At 53.2% G+C, this 17175-nt stretch overlaps 1 protein-coding gene across 4 annotated transcripts in view; it reads left to right on the top strand.

The window, feature by feature from the left end:
- The first annotated feature begins 12086 nt into the window (after positions 1 to 12086).
- Positions 12087 to 17175, top strand: part of LOC104142857 (H(+)/Cl(-) exchange transporter 5) — a 62270-nt gene continuing 57181 nt past the window's right edge. For 2 of the 4 annotated variants that reach the window (XM_068957400.1, XM_068957398.1), the window contains exons 1-2: positions 12109 to 14545; positions 15800 to 15873. The gene's annotated coding sequence lies outside the window, so the exon portion shown is untranslated. Of the gene's footprint in view, positions 14546 to 15785; positions 15874 to 17175 lie in introns of those variants that run through there. The other 2 variants (XR_011143552.1, XM_068957399.1) reach the window with 2 other exon arrangements.

Below are 17175 nucleotides of genomic sequence, written 5' to 3'. Positions count from 1 at the left end.
GAGGAGGGGGTGAAAGGAGTGTGGCAGAGGGAAGGACCACAGCCTAGTGTTTGGGCTCAAGCTGCCTGCATATGGCTGGGGCAGAATTTGGGGGAGGCTAGGTTAATTTGTCCCTGAGCCATTGCCCTTTACCTGACCTGTTCTGAGCTCTCTCCTGGGGAGAAGTGGGTGAATAAAAAGAATGGTGGGGAGAGCCAGCCTTTGTGGCAGATGCTGAGGGGCCCTTAGAGTCCTCCCCAATGGGTCCTGAGGACTTTAAACCCTTCTTGTTTCTTTGCATCCCTCTGGGGAAGTGTCCTGCTCTGTTGGGACCATGGAAAGCCCCATTGCAGCTGCTCAGATTTCCCTTTATGTGGGCTCTGGCTCTGGGACAGCATAGGGAAGCCAGCCAGAACGCAAGGTGGGCCAGTTGGATGTTGTCTGGAGCATGGTGTTCCTTTCCAACTCCATCTCTGCTGGAAGACTGGCCCCTTTAGTTCCTCAATTGGCCAAGAGGGCCTTCACTCAATTCCAGTGGGAGGCTGCCCTGGGGTGCTGTGGAGCCTGGACCACTTCCAGGTGCATTTAGTATTCCCCTGCTCCTTCCATGGACGTGCCAGTGGGGTCAGGTCCCACACCAGCCCATGGCTGCCAAGAAGGAGCCCTCTTACAGTCTGTAATGGCAATATGTGTAGGTTGTCTGGTTGGGATAGCTCCCAAGGACCTTCTCCCAGGCACGACTGAATTTTTGCAAGGCACCCAGGGTGGCTGTGGGAGCCCTATGGGGAAGCGATGTACACTGCAGCATCTCAGGGCTTGGATCTTATGCATTGGGAGGCCTGATGCTGTGTCAGGATGGTTTGGCTGTTGTGCTGTTTTAGAGCATGGCTTCTTCGTGCCTCAGGCTCACATCCCCTGGCTTTGGGAGAAACAGCTGTAGGCTTGATTCTCCTCTTGAAAGCCATGTGTTTTTACCCTGAAGATACATCCCAGGGAGTATTTCTTGGTTGACCTAAAGAAAAAAAGAGGAGAGCTAGACTCCATCATAGAGCCAAATTGGCAGCCATGGTTTTATTCCCAATACATTTAGAAAGGCTGGGGTGTCTGTGGGTGACATGGCATACAAATGTTGCTCTGGGGACTTCACTTGCTGAAGGATGAGCCCTGGGGATGTTTTGTTGGTTACTGCCACTTGCAACAACCCTGGGAATGAGAGCTCAGGGGACATGGGTTTGCAGCCCTCTGGCTTGGCAAGATTTGGCAGTTGTGTGGGATGCGCAGTCCACCTGAAAGAAGTTTTCCCTCCACAGAAACTGCTTCTTGAATGTATGATGAGCAGGAGGAACTCATGGGGAGAGGGTGGAGAGATTCTGCTTGCCTCTTGTCTCACGATGCTACCCTTCCTTCCCTGCGACTTCCTCATGGAGCGGTGCAATGTGCATCACTGTTGCAAGTGTCTGAGTAGGAAATGAGGCAGTTTTTGCTTCTCACCCACCACTTAGTTCATGGGATGTGCTGTCCATGAGCGTGCTGGTCATATAATTTGCCAGCTTGGGGCCTGTGACCCAGAGTCAGCTGAATAGATGTCAATGCTGCAAACTTGAGTGCTCAGGAGGAAGGACAGTCCAGGATGGAATGAGATTGTGCCTTTCTACTTCTGGCCCTCCTGGACAGCTGATGTCCTTGGAAAGAGCCAGGCTGTAGAGCTCAGCTGGCATTTCTGAGTGGTCCTAGATGAGCCCTGGGTACAGCAGGCTACAGTAGGGGCAGTTCCTGCTATCAGTCTCCTTGTGCTGCATGATGTGGGTGCTGATATGCCTCCCCAAAAGGCCCCTGAGTCCTCAAAGGGCAGCTGAAAGATGGGGCTGATGGACTGGGGGTGGAGGTGGTGTTCCATTGTGCTTGGCTGTGTGGTGGGGTCAGGCTGGGGCATGCCACACTGTGGGAAGATGCATCTAACATCAAAGGGGTCAGAGCAGCAAGAGCTGCTGGGACTGTCCATGTCCTGCATGCAGTGGGTGGCTGGTGATGGGGGTGACCCTAATGTCACTTGGGATGTTTTTCCCCCTGTGAGTCATTGCACCCAGGTGTTTCACCCTTGCAGTCTAACTCCAAGTCTGGTATTTATTCCACCCACAGTTGCTTTCCCTCTGTGGGCAGCATAAATTGAGGTACTGGCATGTGTGGGAAGGTTGTTTTTAAAAGCCCCCCTCCAGCCCAGCTGACAGCCTGGTCTCTGAGTTGCTGTGATGCATGACTCAGGAACTAGCCACTTCCTGTTGTGGGAACCACATGTGGTTGCCTTCCATGGAGGCCATTTGCCAGCTCACACCCCAGCAAGATGACTGAAAATGTTGCTAAGCGACTACATATATAAATATATTCAACCCCCAAATATGTCATGGCTGATACACCCTTGCAGCAAAATAACAGACCTAGTGACATGTTGGAGGGGTTGTTTGTTCTGGGTGTTGCTGGGAGGAGGACTTGGTTTGCACTTGGGGTTTCGTGGGCTGGCTAGCCCCTTGAGTCGGGTGGCCCACATCACTCTAGGCCATGCTGCGAGGCCAGCTGTCCCAACAACTGTAGGAGCCTTTCCAGGGCTCATGGCACCTCCAGGGCCTGTGACGTGCTCACCAGTGCCTGCCCAGAAAAAGCCACACGTGCCGGAAGGAGGGTAGAGCCAAGGGCAGCAACGGGCATTCCACAGTGCTGGGTGCTGCCTGTGATTCTCAGTACGGTATGAGTGGCTCACGTTTGTGCCATTGGCCCCGCAGCATAAAGGGCCATCAAGTGCTGATGGTGCTAATGAGGTGTAACACACTGCATGAAATATCCAGCCACAATCATGGACTTTGTTAATCCTTGTGCAGATTGACCTCTGCAACTATCCCAAACAAATCCCCATCTAGGTCAGACTAAAAGGAGGTACAGCTCCAAGATGAGCAGCTCTCCTGTGCCCAAGAGTCTAACAGGCACCTCCTGCCTCCTCTGTCAGGACAGGGTGGCACGGAGCTAAGGCCAGCACCTTCCTGCCAAACCTACAATGGGAAAAACAGCAATTGTGTGGGGTTCAGCCTAACACTTGGACATGCTCACAGGTGTTACTGCCAGCTGCCACCAGTTCAGGGCAGTGATGTGTCCCAGCATGCCACTAAGGGCTCAGCGGGCTGACCTTACTGCTGTGCTCGGAGCTCTACAGGCACGGTCCCTCCAGCAGCTCCTCCAATAGGATGGCCTTTCCTGGGGACCCTGGGTAGAGGTTTGGGAGTTGCCTGAGTGACAGAGGGTGGGAGGGATTGAGATGGGGGTTATGGCATCTGCTGGCCTGAAGGAATATGGTTGTCTAAGGGCTGCACAGCCTGGGAGGGCTGCTGCCTTCCAGTCACCTTCCACTAAGTACCTTAAAGAGCAGAGAGAGGCTGAGGCTGACAGAGGCAGTTGGAGGAGAGAGTCACAGGTCCCTTTTGTGTATTTGTGATGAGGATGCTGCAAAAATAATCAGCGTGAACAAGCACATCCTGAGATGCATTACTTCCTCCCTTGGGCCAGCTTGGAGGAGACTGGACAAGGGCCAATGAGCCCTGGGAGCAGCGAGGCTGAGCTGTACTTTGTGTGGGGCTCTGTAAAGGGTCCCCAGACCTGCATTGAGCCTGCCAGGACAGGAATTCATGCTCTGTAGGGCCCAAGACACCGGGAGCTGAGGGTGCTGGAGGAGCTGGGCATGGTCAGCCCCAGAGCAACACTGCTGTGTGTCACCCTGTGCCCAATGGCGGCTAGGAGCTATGGCATGAACCGGGGGCTACCAGCCCAGCCAGATGGGACAGAAGGCACCATGTCCTGGTCCCAGTCTGGTCCAAAATGGGGAGAGACCTCCCCTCCCATCCCCCTGCCTAGGTTGGTCACGCAATGTGAAGAGGGGCTGGTGGTCTGGCAGCAAGCAAACTGGGGTTCTCAAGGCTCCTAGGGTGCCAGCTCCACTCCAGTCCTCATAATTGGCCTGGGGCATGGATAGCAGAGGACAGGGCAAGTGTGCTGCAGAACTCTGTCCCACTGGAGCTGGGTGGGGAGAAACCCAGCCCTAGTCAGATCAGAGCAGGCATGTGGTGTCTATGCAGGGCCACGTGCGCTGCTGGCACTGCTTCCAGCCACACGTTCACTATGGTGTGTGTCTGCTGCCTGGTTACCGTTTTCTCATTTTCTTAGAAGCAAGAATACTGTGTGCTAGGCTGCTGGAGGATGGGAAGTGGCTAACCAGAACTGAGGCAATCATATCGACCTCCTACCTGTGCCTTTTTCCACAAGTCCAGGTGCAAACCTAGCCTTTCCAGAGAACATGGTGTTTATTTACTAGCAGAGCAGGTGTTGCTCTGGTGGCAGGACCCATGCCCTCTCTCCAGAGGATTTTTGGTGAGTCCCCTTGAGCTGGGGACATACAGCTCTGGCTGCAGGGCCAGGCCCCAGAGGAGCAGATATGCTGGGGTCCCAGACACCGAAATGGCTGGCCTGGGGCACAGAGGTGAGAGATTTAGCAGAGGTGGCCTGTAGCCACACGTGTGCTGGCTAGAGATGAGCCACCTCCTCTTGCTGCACAGAGGGCAGATAGAAACCTCCCTAGGAGCCCTGCAGCTAAAATAAGGTCACCCTTCAGGCTCATGTGGAGGAAGGAAAGCAATATGCAGATGTCAGACCTTCTGTCTGTGCATGGAGACTGATGGAGGGTGGCATGCTCTTTTCAGCACATCTGAGGTCTGACTTTCCTTGATGAAGTTGTTCTCACCTGGAGGGATCTCCCCAGTCTCTGTGAGGGTAAAGAGAGCTTTCAGAGTTGAAGTGAGTGCTGCATCCCTAAAGAAATTATACTATGGGCTGAATTTCCTTTTTCACACCCAACTGGACTGGACAGACCCTGAGAAAGGAACACAGGAGGAGGAATTTCTCCCCCAAGATGCTGAGGCTGTTGCTCTTGCTGAGCTTAACACCAAGTGGTAAGAGAAGCTCCCTGTCCAACTGTAGAAAGATTTGGGACAGAAACTCAGTAGTCTCACCAAATCTTCTCCCTCATCCACATGTAACCGTAGCACTTTGTTCCTTTCCAGCAGTGAGACCGGGTAGCCCTGCTCTGATTCAGCTCCCTCTGGGCTGACAGTACGTCCACCAGCTCCAGCAGGTGCGTTCTCATCCAGCAGCCCTACTGCAGTGACATCTCTGCACATGTCATTGCACCTCTTTTGGTGCGTTTTTCTCAGTGGAGACAGACAAATGCAGGCGTGTTCTGCCTGGGCCAGGGAGCCAGATGAGGGGGCTGCACTGTGGCCCACACAGGCACAGGGAATGGGGTTAGCAGGAACCAGCACAGCTGCAGCCCAGTGAGGACATTTGCATGGCGCTGTCTTGGCGGCATGCATTTTTTTTGTGCCGTGCTGCGTGCTGCGTTTTGGGAAGTAGCCACATCCGTTTGGGGGAGGGAAGTATCTGGCGGCCCAGACAGTCAGGCTGGCCTTGATGAGGCAAGATGCTGTAACTATTTTTAGGAGATAACCTAGCCCTGGGGATGCTGCCTGCTACTTCCTTTCTTTTCTGACAAGCCCTCTTGTGTGGTTTAGGGAAATCTTCCCATGCTTATAGGAAGGGGAGACGTGGGGCCCTGAATTAAAAACACATTTTCTAGCACAGTTTTTGGCTGGAGCTAGAGAGGTGCATGAGGGCAGGAAGCAGATCTCTTTACACTTCACAGATTTCCCCTTCAAAAGAACAGCTCATTACTCCTCACCTCCCAGGACCCAACACCCCAGTTTATCCTGTGTTGATTTTATGATCTGAGTTCCCCTTTGGAGCTGAACAGGTCTGCAGCAGGCAAGCAAGTGCATATTGCTGTCCCCTTGCTCCAAGGGAGCGGGAAGGAGCATTGGCTTTGTGGACTTTCATCACAGCATGATTCAGGCTCCAGATCCCCGTTAGCCATTTCCTCCTCATAACAAGGGTTTCTATCTGAAACAACATGCAGCTGCATTGTAGCAGCTCAGTTCTTCAACAGAAAATGATTTAAATTCATGTGTACCTGACAGCAGCAGATGAAGCTCCAGGATGTACCAACGGCAACATTAGTGATCTGTGAACATGGGCTGGGAATGACATTTCCACACATCAGCTGGGCCAGAGCAGCCGTCTGCACATCCACGCTAGGCCTGCAGCAAATGTGCTCCATGTGGCGTGGTGCCAGGCAGCTTAGCACCCTGTTGCTGCAGGCTGAGCTATGTGGTGTCCCCAAACTGTGTCCTTGCCTGTAAGGGCACGATCACCAAAGTTTCAGCCACTCTGTACTGCCAGCCATGGTATTATCTCACCTGCTCCAGCCTAGGGCCTAAGCTGCAAACCTGCAAGGGTCTTTTGCCTATAGACCAAGCTGTCAGGGCCCAGAGGGTACTAATAGGCCTTAAGGGCCATAGACAGCTTCACCTGGGGCCTCCACCCATATCCTGCCCATCGGCCCAGGAACCCATTTAAGCTCAGCCCTGGGCCATCAGTCCCAAACTCACCTGTGCTGTAGGAGTGCCAGTATCTTGCTCAGATACAGCCATGGACTGACTTCTTGGCCTGACCTTGGACCTGCCCTGTCACCATGAGCTTGCCTGATGACCTGGACTCTTGGCTGAATCTGGTTGTGATCTCCATCACATGAATTCCTGTCTGATAATGGCCCTTTCCTCGGTAATCTCTGCTGAGAGGCCAGGGACTGGCAGGGACCACAAAGACCTGTCAGCTGCCTTGCTTTGGCAGGGCAGAGCTGGTCCTAGCTCCACCTGCTCAGCTACTTCCTGACTCCTGCCCGTTTGCAGACCCCTAGATGTTTTAACAGGGAATGCAGATTCCCCAGTGCCCTGAACATGGACTTGCTTCCCTTAGCTGTCTTCTACCAACTCTTCGATGCAATCAGAACTGGACTCCAGGACACATGTTGATTTGGGAGACCAGTAGAGGATGGATATGGTGACCCTGCCTGTCTCCAGATGTAATGAATCCAACCTTTCCTCAGCTCCTGAAAGAAAGGTTCTAGTCTTCTCCTACCTTGGACAGGAGACATGCTGCAGTGCTAGATGAGGCAGATTGGTAGGGCTTTGCTTTGCTTTCGCCAAGGAAAATCCGTGCTTAGGCAAGTGGGGAAATGAGAGCAGACTTTGACTGCTTCTGTGTGTTGAAACCATTTATCAGAAATAAACTTCCTCCACAGAACTGAAAGGGGTGATGTAGCCTGGAGACTCTAGTCCCATTATTTCTCTGCTGTCCTTGACCACAGAATCACAGAATAGTTGAGGTTGGAAGGGACCTCTGGAGATCATCTAGTCCAACCCCCCTGCTCATGCAGGGTCACCCAGAGCACAGGACTATGTCTGGACAGCTTTTGAATATCTCCAAGGACGGAAACTCCACAACCTCTCTGGGCAACCTGTTCCAGGGCTCTGTCACCCTCACAGCAAAGAATTTTTTCCTCATGTTCAGACAGAACTTCCTGTGCTTCAGTTTGTGCCTGTTGCCTCTCGTCCTGTCTCTGGGCACCACTGAGAAGAGTCTGGCCTCATGCTCTTCATGCTCTTGACACCCTCCCTTCAGATACTTATACATGTTGATAAGATCCCCCCTCAGTCTTCTCTTCTCCAGGCTGAACAGTCCCAAGCTTCTGCCATCGAGACAGCAGAACTCAACAGCCCATGGTGAGAAAATGATACCATGGAGGTATGTGAAACCATTCAGAGACTCAGCAGGGACGTAGAAGAGTTGGGATTTCACAGGTCACCCTGTGCTGGGAGTTCCCTGGAGCAGCCAGCCCAGCTACTCAGTAAGAAAGGCTTACAGGACAGAGGCTGGTTGGTTGGTGCAGAGCTGCAAAGGGAGCTGCAGTTCAGGATGAACGCTCTCGGTTCTGGACCAGGAGTGAAAGAAATACGGCTTCAGGTCCTTTATGGGCAAAGCAATAAATCAGAGGCTTCAACTGCCATGGTGGGTTCAGCCTACCTGTGAGGAAGAGCTGTGCAAGGATGAGGCTAGCAAAGCTGGAATGGGCAACCGGGGAGGAGGGAAGTCTCCATCACACACAGTGTTCAGAAAGCCAGACTGAGCAAGCCTCAGCGACCTCTCAGGGCATCCTTTACAGCTCACAGAGCAGTCCCCAGAGCTGATCTACCAAATCTCATCAAGATAATGGCCAATGGGCAGTGGGTCTGTTCTGGATTGTGAGGATGCTTTAGGACGTGTGAACTGTATCCCATCTCTAGCCAGAGCCCGAAGGACTTTCCAGATTTGAACCCCCTGAGTACCCAAATTCACCCACATGGTGAACAGTGGAGGACTGGCTGCAATGCCTGTGTTTCTAGACTGCAGATTCTTGCTATCAGCCAGAGCTGGGAGTTTTGCTCCTGGTTTACATCCCCAGCTGTAATTTCCATCACTAATACCTCAGAGAAACCCCAAGGACTCTCCTCATCTCTGAGTGCCCTAGGAAGGGTACTGGGAGGGTTGGCAGTAAACCTCCATGCAGTACATGGAGACAACATAATATCCTTAAGGGCTACCAGGGCAGATGGTAGGCCAGATTTGTATGGGCCTGGAGGCTTGCACCTTCGCTCTTAGGTTCTGGGACAAGGCTGGGAGGTTTCCCCAGCCATGGAGGAACTGCTCTTTCTGACCCCTGAAAAAGTCCCCGTTGAATCCCCATGTGACCTTTCCCACGTTGCCCAGAGGACTGGTGATCTCCATGATGTTGGATTAACTGGAACTGACAGTGTGGTGGGGGTGCATTCCTCCAGAGGATGTTAGTGTCCCTGAACAAGAGAGGACAAGCTTCTCCAGGGTCTCTGAACTCTTCTGAGGTTTCAACCAGTAAATCCAGATGGAGAGGTAGTTGACTGCCTGCAATCACAGGGATTTTGCGCTTCTCTCTCCTGGCAGCTATTTCCCTCTCAAACCCCCCATCCTATGTTCCTCCGTAGAAGCCTGGGGCTGACTTCATCACCGACGTATCCAAAGACACAATGCAGGCAGTGGTGGCCAGCACGGCATCCTGTCCCCTCACCTTGCTGGGTCATTTCCCTGGATTGTTCTGCTAGGACAGAGGCTGGCTGCTAGCTGTCCCTGGGGAAGGATGAGTACAGCATGCCTCAGAGCCGGTGGAATTTCGCTCAAAGGCAGAGCACGTCTGGGGCAAGGGACAACAGCAGGGAAAGGTCATCCTGTTCCTCTAGGCCCTCTCCTGCTACCTTTCCCTCTGCTTCTTTAGGGGCTGCTCTCCTGCAATCCCAGCTAAAGACAACGTCAGCCAGCACCAGAGCACGGGGCAGGAGCCTGATTTCCATCCTAGCCGAAGCCCTTTGGCTGACATCAGCCCCGACTGAGCGAGAACAGACAGGAACAGAGTTGGTCCTGGCTGGGGCTCCCTCCTGGCTTAGTTGGCATAAATCTTATAATTAAACTAATTAAACTAATACCAGGAGGGTCCGGCACCATGTCACCGTTTCTCTGGCACCAAGCCTGCATTCAAGAAGGGGGGGCTAAGCCTGCAAATACTCAAAACCCTCCTTGATGGGATTTTCAACATAATCGCCTAAGATTTTCTGCACTCAGAGGCTAGCAGCCTATTCATATCCTTTACAGTGATCTTTGGACTTGAAATATCTTTTCTTGCACTTTTTTATGTTTTTATGGGTATAAGGACCAGCTGCACACTCCTTTTCTGACTATGTCATGTGAGTTTTTATGTCCTGCTTCTATTTTTACTCACTGTAGGGCGTGTTTGGATTTTAAAGTTCAACTCTTTACATGTTGTTGTGAAACTTGCACTTTTTGGATATGTTCCTTGATCTCTCTTGCCTCCCAGCTATGCAGTGGCTGTCCGTACTTGGCAGGTTGAGTCAAACTCCTGATAGGCACTACACACAAATATCAGGTGGATAAAGCAGCAGGAGGTGCTGCAGCATCCTCCCTGCAGCCTTGTGTGGTCCAGAGCATTGGCTCTTTCCTGATTACCCTCTGCATGGTAGCTTGGCCCTGAGTCCAGGCTCCTCCTGCTTTCTCTGGATCACCACACAGAGTCAGCGGCTCTGTCTCTTTATCAACAGGGTCCTTGTGGGGACAGACAAGAAGCCAGCTGCTTACCTTTTGAGGATCACCTCTGTTTATCCCCACCCCAGAGGCATGGAGCTGTGCTCTCCGTTAGACAACAGGGCAAGGCCATGCCTTTTGCAGGGAGCAGTAACAGGCTGCACCCATCACAGAGACCTCTCTCTGAATGTGCTCTCTGAGGCGGATTTCAGATCAAGAGTGACTCCTAGCATGGCAGGGTTTCATTTTGGAGCACATGGTGCTTTGCACAGGTGCCTGTATGGGGCAGGGTAGATGGGGCAATGAGGAAAATGTGATAGCAGGAAAGGAAAGGGGCAGGAGGCTCATGATAAAACAGTGCCATGGGGCAAATTGTGTGCTGTGCATAGGAGGTGGCGGGAGGCTGGATGCTCCCAGCTTCACTCCCTACTTCTGTTTCTGCCCATCAGCCACGTGTTTCCAGCTTCTGCTATTTCAGGGCTTCCTATTTCCCTAAACCAAGCAGCTTTCCAGCACACTGGGGATGAAGCAGGCGGCTGTGGGGCTGTCACTGCCTTCACGTGACAGATGTGACTTTCACATTCAGCCGCAGGAATTTTTTCCTGTGGTGAAGCTCTTGGGTAAGTAGCACAGAAAACAATGGACAGGAAAATGGGGTAAAGGAGTCTGCCTTCCCCTGCCCTGGCTCGTGCATGTGTGTTTGTGTGCTCCCACGTGTATTTCCGGGCTGGAGGTCTGGGTTTCCATCATTGCCATTCCCTCATCGCACTGTCGCTGCAGAAGTCCTTGTTTCTGCTGAGATGAGCAGGACAATGGCATGGCAGAGCAGATCCCTCTCCTTTCCTCTCCTTCCCAGCCCCAGATACCTGCTCCTTCCTTTCAGAGACTGTTGCTTCACAGGAAGTCTATTTTCTGCTTAGGTTTCAAAGTTTCTTATCCCCATCCCGTTTGTCTCTGGTTGTTCCAGGCATTTTGCATGCTACACAAAGGAGAAAATAAATTCTGTATTTGGGGAGACCACTGGTTTCTAGGAGGAAAAAGAAAAAAAAAGATGTTCATTTAATGGACATTTAATTAAATTTTTAATTTTTTAATTAAAATTTTCATTTAATTAAATCTTTTCCCACCTGGAAACCATCCTGATGGGAGATTTTCACCCTGCCTCAGCATCCCTGATACCTAGGCTGGATGTCAAGGAGCCTCCTGGCAGACAGCTGGAGATGTTCTCCTGAGCCGTGGGTGGTAGCTGCCTGAAGGGGGAAGCTGGCAAAGCACTAGGAGAGATGTCCAGGAATGCAGGGTATCTCCCCATTGGGTGTTTTGAGAAGGGGTTGGCTGAACACCCAGTGGTGTGTTGAAGGGAAGGGGCTGAGACTGCAGTAATGAGAGGAGGTCCTCAACCTCCGGAGAAGATCCATGCTGTTACTCAGAGTACAAAGGCCTTGTCTGGCTCAGGGTTCATATTTTTCATGAAGTCATTTTTTTGGGCACTTGGTGACAGGAGGAGCACAGGAGTGCTACATGTCAGGGCCATCACTCCCACAGGAGCTGCACAAGGGGCTGATCTCAAGAGTGCTGTGGCAAGGATTTCCTCTGCAAGGCACCCAGGATGTCTGCAGGCCTGGGGACAGTAACTCAAACTGTGAGGAGAGGACCAAAACAGCAACCAGGGCAGGAGACACCTGCTCACTGCTGCTTGCACTAGGGCTCTGGGCAGAGCACAGGTACCACTGCCCTCTCCAATCTAGCCAATCCCTAGGGAGGAACCTGCTGCCTGCCTGCCCCTCTTCACCAGCCCTGATGCACTGAGCATGGATGGAAGAAGGCAGAAGGCCAGATCCAGCAGCCCCTGCTCCCAGGTAAGCAGGCAGTGGGGAGTAGGCAGCCAAGAGCATACATCAGCTCTGCGCATACCTAAAGACGAAATGATCCAGTTTGCCATACTATATGTGTACAGCAGGGTCATGCAAGGACATGATGGGGCTGGCTGCATCTGGGAGAATGGCCTAGGGCTGAGGCCAGACAAGCCAGTGTTTGTTTCTTGGTACTAATCACTCAGCCTTCTTCCCCTTACAAGGGAACCTGGCCAACTTGTGTTATCACAGAGATCAGATAAATCCCAAAGTTCAACCCTTCAGGAAATATGGCAGGGCCTTCCTCTTCTAAAGGACTTTTACTTACACAGCATGATGTTGATGTCACCTTCTAAGGTAGTTGCTATGCTAAAAACCTGAAACTGAAACATTGCCAGCCCCACCATGACATTCACTCTGTGCACAGAGAGTGCTGTGCTGTTACCCCTCCTGATGTGACTTGGGAAGCCTGGGGATAGCAAGGCATTGGGCACTTGGTGGGAGCTTTTTTGATTCAGAGCTCTAGGGTGTTCCCATAGGCTATCAGAGCAGAAATGATTGAGCAGATGTCCTTTGGGGAAGCAAACACATCTACACAGCAAGAGAACTGCTCTCTGTCCTGTGACAGAGCTGGGCTCACCCTGCAGAAATTAGAGAGACTCTGCAGCAATGCAAATCTCTGCTTGAGGGACAAGTGATCCTGACTGCTGATTCTCACACTCATGGGGCCTACAGAGCTGTCTGCTCAAGGGTTCAGCCCCTTGCTGGGAATGAGAAAGGTTTTTGCTCCAGTTCCAGCACCAACATCCTGCTGTGTCCTGGTCACAGCTTTGGGTTGTTCTGTGAAGTCTCCCAGCAGAGACAAGCCATGTTTCCAGGACCGGAGAAAAATCTGCTGAGTTTTGAGCCAGTTTCCATGGAAGGAGGAAAAAAACCATCTGAGGAAGAAAAGCAGCATCTGAGGACACTGACATGTAGTTTTCTGACCATCCTCCAAGGAGTTATGCAACAGGAGGTGACTTCTAGAGTGGCCAGCCAGCCAGAATTAAAAGCTTCTCACTGGGGATAACAGGGAGTTCAAGCAAGGTGCTTGCTGCCATTCGTAGACTTCACCTAGCTGGACAGCTCATATCTGCACCAATGCTGCCCCCTAGTGCTGCCAGAATCCATACTGGTGCCGGCCCCGGCCAGACCGGCGCTCTTGGTAATGGGCTGGGACGTGGGCTCTGGTAGCAAGGAACCGCTGCGCTGCATCAGGGAAGACTGTTTCAAGTTTGTATCACACAAGAGTCCAGAGACCCTGTCCAGGAATGGCTTGTGCTAGGTACTGGGTGCATGATGTGTAACCACCCCCAACTGCTGCTCCAAAAAGCTTAGGGGTATTAAAGATGTTAGTATGCTGAATGGGAATAGGAGAGGCTTAGGGGAAAATCCCTGTAGAAACTGCTGCTGCAGCTTTTGGTGTTGCAGCTGCCAATAGGTAAGAAACTGCCCCTACGCCAAGTGCTCAGCCCACAGAGACAGGTGGGGAGAAGGGAAACTGAGGCACCATCACTCTCCTTCCTGCCCTGGGTCACGTAACAGCTCAACGGCTGTGGCAGCAAGAGTGGTTTGGTCCACTCACCCATGAGACTACCAAGCCAGCAGCCCCGATCCTTGGCCAAGGACCTGAAACAGCCCAGAATTGCTATCCTTCCCCTTCGACATCCAGATCTTGCACAAGCCTGGTCCCCAAAAGAGCCGTGCTGTCAGCCTCCAGAGGTCTGGCCTGCTAGGCATCTCACTGAGGAGTAGCAGAGAGACTCAATGACCTCAGCCTCGGCCTGAGGACCTGCTATGGGAGGCACTGCTCAGCTGGGAGCTCAGCTGGTACAGCCCACAGCTGAGAGCTTGTCTGACCTGGGGCAACATTGCAAGTAAGAGGAAGGCATCAAAAAAGGTAAGCACACCCCTAGAATATGTCAGAAAAGGCAGGGATCTTCCACTGCCATGGCACCAGGACATCCTGGAAGTTCTGGAGTATTCCTAGCTCCAGCAGTTACTCCAGACTGGCATAGCACAGAGGAGGGTTACAGGGAGCACAGACTGTCCCAGAGTGGGCTGGGAGGGGAAGGAAAGGAGCCTGAAAGGCACCCTGCCCCCTGGAGACAAGTGTAAGTGGAGCTCTGGTGAGCACAGAGGAGCCCTGAGGCAGCTGGGGCTGAAAGCAAGCTGAGGTTTAGCTGTTGGAGCCCTGAGATGGCTATCTGATAGGGCATGGATGGAGAGGGGTGGCAAGGGGGTGCTGCGCTTAGGAGAGGTTATATGACTGCTCATGGAAGCTGGGGAGCGTTTCACCCAGGTAGACAGTAAAGCATCTGACATATCAATCTCAGGCATGAGTGACTGCTTCAAACCCTGGAGGTGATGACATTAGTCCTAAACCCCAACTACATCTGCTTATTAAAATCTCATTTTCTTCTCCAGGTTCTTTTCAGTTAGGAGGCAGGAGCAATGGTAAAGGACAGGAGACAGAGCCTCCCTGAGACGCAAAGGTGACTTCGTACATGGGCAAGAGAGAGCTGCCAGCTCTATGCCCTGTCACTGCTTGGGAGGCATCTAACACTTACAAAACAGCAGTGAGTTATCAGAGAGGTTGTTCTTGTCTGCAGCCAAGCCAGAGCCTCTAGCGACTCAGGCCTATGGCATTGTCATTGTAGCTATACCTTGCATGCCTTTAGCTTGTTTCCTCCAGGCATCGCAAAACATTTTCCCAGCACTTGTGACTTTACCCTTCTTTTCCTCTGACTCAGCTTCTGGGAAACTGAGACAGAGAAAAAGTATTTCAGTGACTTGCTGAAGTTCTTAACACAAGCCAAAAGCAGGCCTGGGGATTAAAAAGGGGGTGCCCTGACACTGACCTCTTGTCTTAAACTCACCCTTTTTCCATTGTATACATTCTCTCCCCAAGTGTACCTTCCTCCAGCTATGGCAGTTTTAACTTTATACTTTAATGTTATACTAAAAGTAGAATAATTATTGATGACCTCCTCATGCTTGGCATGAGATCACAGCTCATAGCCAGGGCACCCTGGCCAGCCCTGCCTGCTATCAACTCTGTTCCAGACCCTTGCTGTCTCAGCTGCGTATGGTGTTCCTGGTCACAGAAGTGCTGCTGGATGCTGGTAAACACATGCTCAATCCCAGCCCTGCTGTAGCTGCAGCAGTGACTGAAAGCAATACTGGGACTGAGCAGGCACAGAGCCAGGGAGTTTCAGGAGCTGGTGCCAAGACACAAGTAGTCTGTGAGTCCTTTGGACACAGAGCGTGCTAATATCTTTTGTAAACATTTAGTGGCTTGATAGGGAAAGCAGTTCCTGGAATAGGAAATTTTCCTGTTCCAGTGAGCGTTTTCCCCCCAGGCTTCCCCCAGGCTTCTGACCTTTTAGTCATGCTCAGACTTTTTTGGGGGGGTGGGGGTGGCAGTGGGGGGATTTAAAGTTCCCCACCATTTACAAGGATATATCCTCTAGCTGTTGGAGAAAGCCACTATCCTGGGTTCCTTGGGAAAGAATCACTTCCATGTCCCAACGACTGGGCGCAATACCTCAGGCAAAGAAAGGGTGGGAGATGGAAGATGGGACATCTCTGCCACTAGGAAGTTTTAAGAACAGATGAAAACCTAAAATATTCGTAATGAATAGTTTCAGCAGTGGTGTCACAGCAAAAAAAAGGTTTATAGGGCTGGTTGATGACTGAGTAGCTTAGCTAAGCTACTTGGGGAAAAGAGAAAGATGCTCTGGGGCATCTCAAACCCTCCATGACCTCAGGGTTGTTTTTGTTCCAACTGTTTCAGGATCTATTTGGGCTTACCTTGCTGTGGTCTCTTCCAGGGCCTGACCTCTTCATTCTGCAGTGTGCAGGGAGGATGGTGGGCTGAGGAAGTGGGGTCTAGCACATTGGCAAGGTGGGTGCTTAGAAAAGGCAGGCAAAGGTGAGATCAGGCACTGTATGGGGAAGGAGGGTACATGCATCCCCTGGAGCTTCAAACCAAACTGAGCAGGGAGGAAAGAAGAAGCAGAAGCAGGAGTTTGTGTCTGGTGGTAGTGATCAAGTTGGAGGCCAAGACAGAGGTAGCAGCAGGTCTCCTGAGTTCCCTTTGGACCAGCTCTTCTGAGTGAAGTGGGCAGACCAGTGCATCACCTGTTGGCACCCATGGTCCGTGCTGGCCCAGGTGGTGTCAGGTCAGGCCCAAGATGTGGTTGGCAGGGCTGGGATATGGACAGCAGGGCCAGAATGTGGATGGCAGGGCCAGAAGGCGGCCAGCAGGGCCAGAGGGTGGACGGCAGGGCTGGGATGCGGACGGCAGGGCTGGGAGGTGGAGGGCAGGGCTGGGATGCGGACGGCAGGGCTGGGATGCGGACGGCAGGGCTGGGATGCGGACGGCAGGGCTGGGATGCGGGCGGCAGGGCTGGGAGGTGGAGGGCAGGGCTGGGATGCGGACGGCAGGGCTGGGATGCGGGCGGCAGGGCTGGGATGCGGTCGGCAGGGCTGGGATGCGGGCGGCAGGGCTGGGATGCGGATGGCAGAGCTGGGATGCGGGCAGCAGGGCTGGGATGCGGGCGGCAGGGCTGGGATGCGGACGGGAGGGCTGGGATGCGGACGGCAGGGCTGGGAGGTGGACGGCAGGGCCGGGATGTGTACGGCAGGGCTGGGAGGTGGTCGGCAGGGCTGGGATGCGGATGGCAGGGCTGGGAGGTGGACGGCAGGGCTGGGAGGTGGTCAGCAGGGCTGGGAGGTGGTCGGCAGGGCTGGGAGGTGGTCGGCAGGGCTGGGAGGTGGTCGGCAGGGCTGGGATGTGGATGGCAGGGCTGGGAGGTGGACAGCAGGGCTGGGATGCAGACGGTAGGGCTGGGAGGTGGACAGCAGGGCTGGGATGCAGACGGCAGGGCTGGGAGGTGGACGGCAGGGCTGGGATGCAGACGGCAGGGCTGGGAGGTGGACGGCAGGGCTGGGATGCGGACGGCAGGGCTGGAAGGTGGACGGCAGGGCTGGGATGCGGACGGCAGGACTGGGAGGTGGTCGGCAGGGCTGGGATGCGTACGGCAGGGCTGGGATGCGGACGGCAGGGCTGGGAGGTGGTCGGCAGGGCTGGGAGGTGGTCGGCAGGGCTGGGAGGTGGTCGGCAGGGCTGGGATGCGGACGGCAGGGCTGGAAGGTGGACGGCAGGGCTGGGATGCGGACGGCAGGACTGGGAGGTGGTTGGCAG

The sequence above is a fragment of the Struthio camelus genome, chromosome 11 (assembly GCF_040807025.1).
Source record: "Struthio camelus isolate bStrCam1 chromosome 11, bStrCam1.hap1, whole genome shotgun sequence".
NCBI classification, from domain to species: domain Eukaryota; kingdom Metazoa; phylum Chordata; class Aves; order Struthioniformes; family Struthionidae; genus Struthio; species Struthio camelus.
The sequence above is the reverse complement of the archived record's forward strand: the minus strand, read 5'-3'. Positions and strand labels throughout refer to the sequence as shown.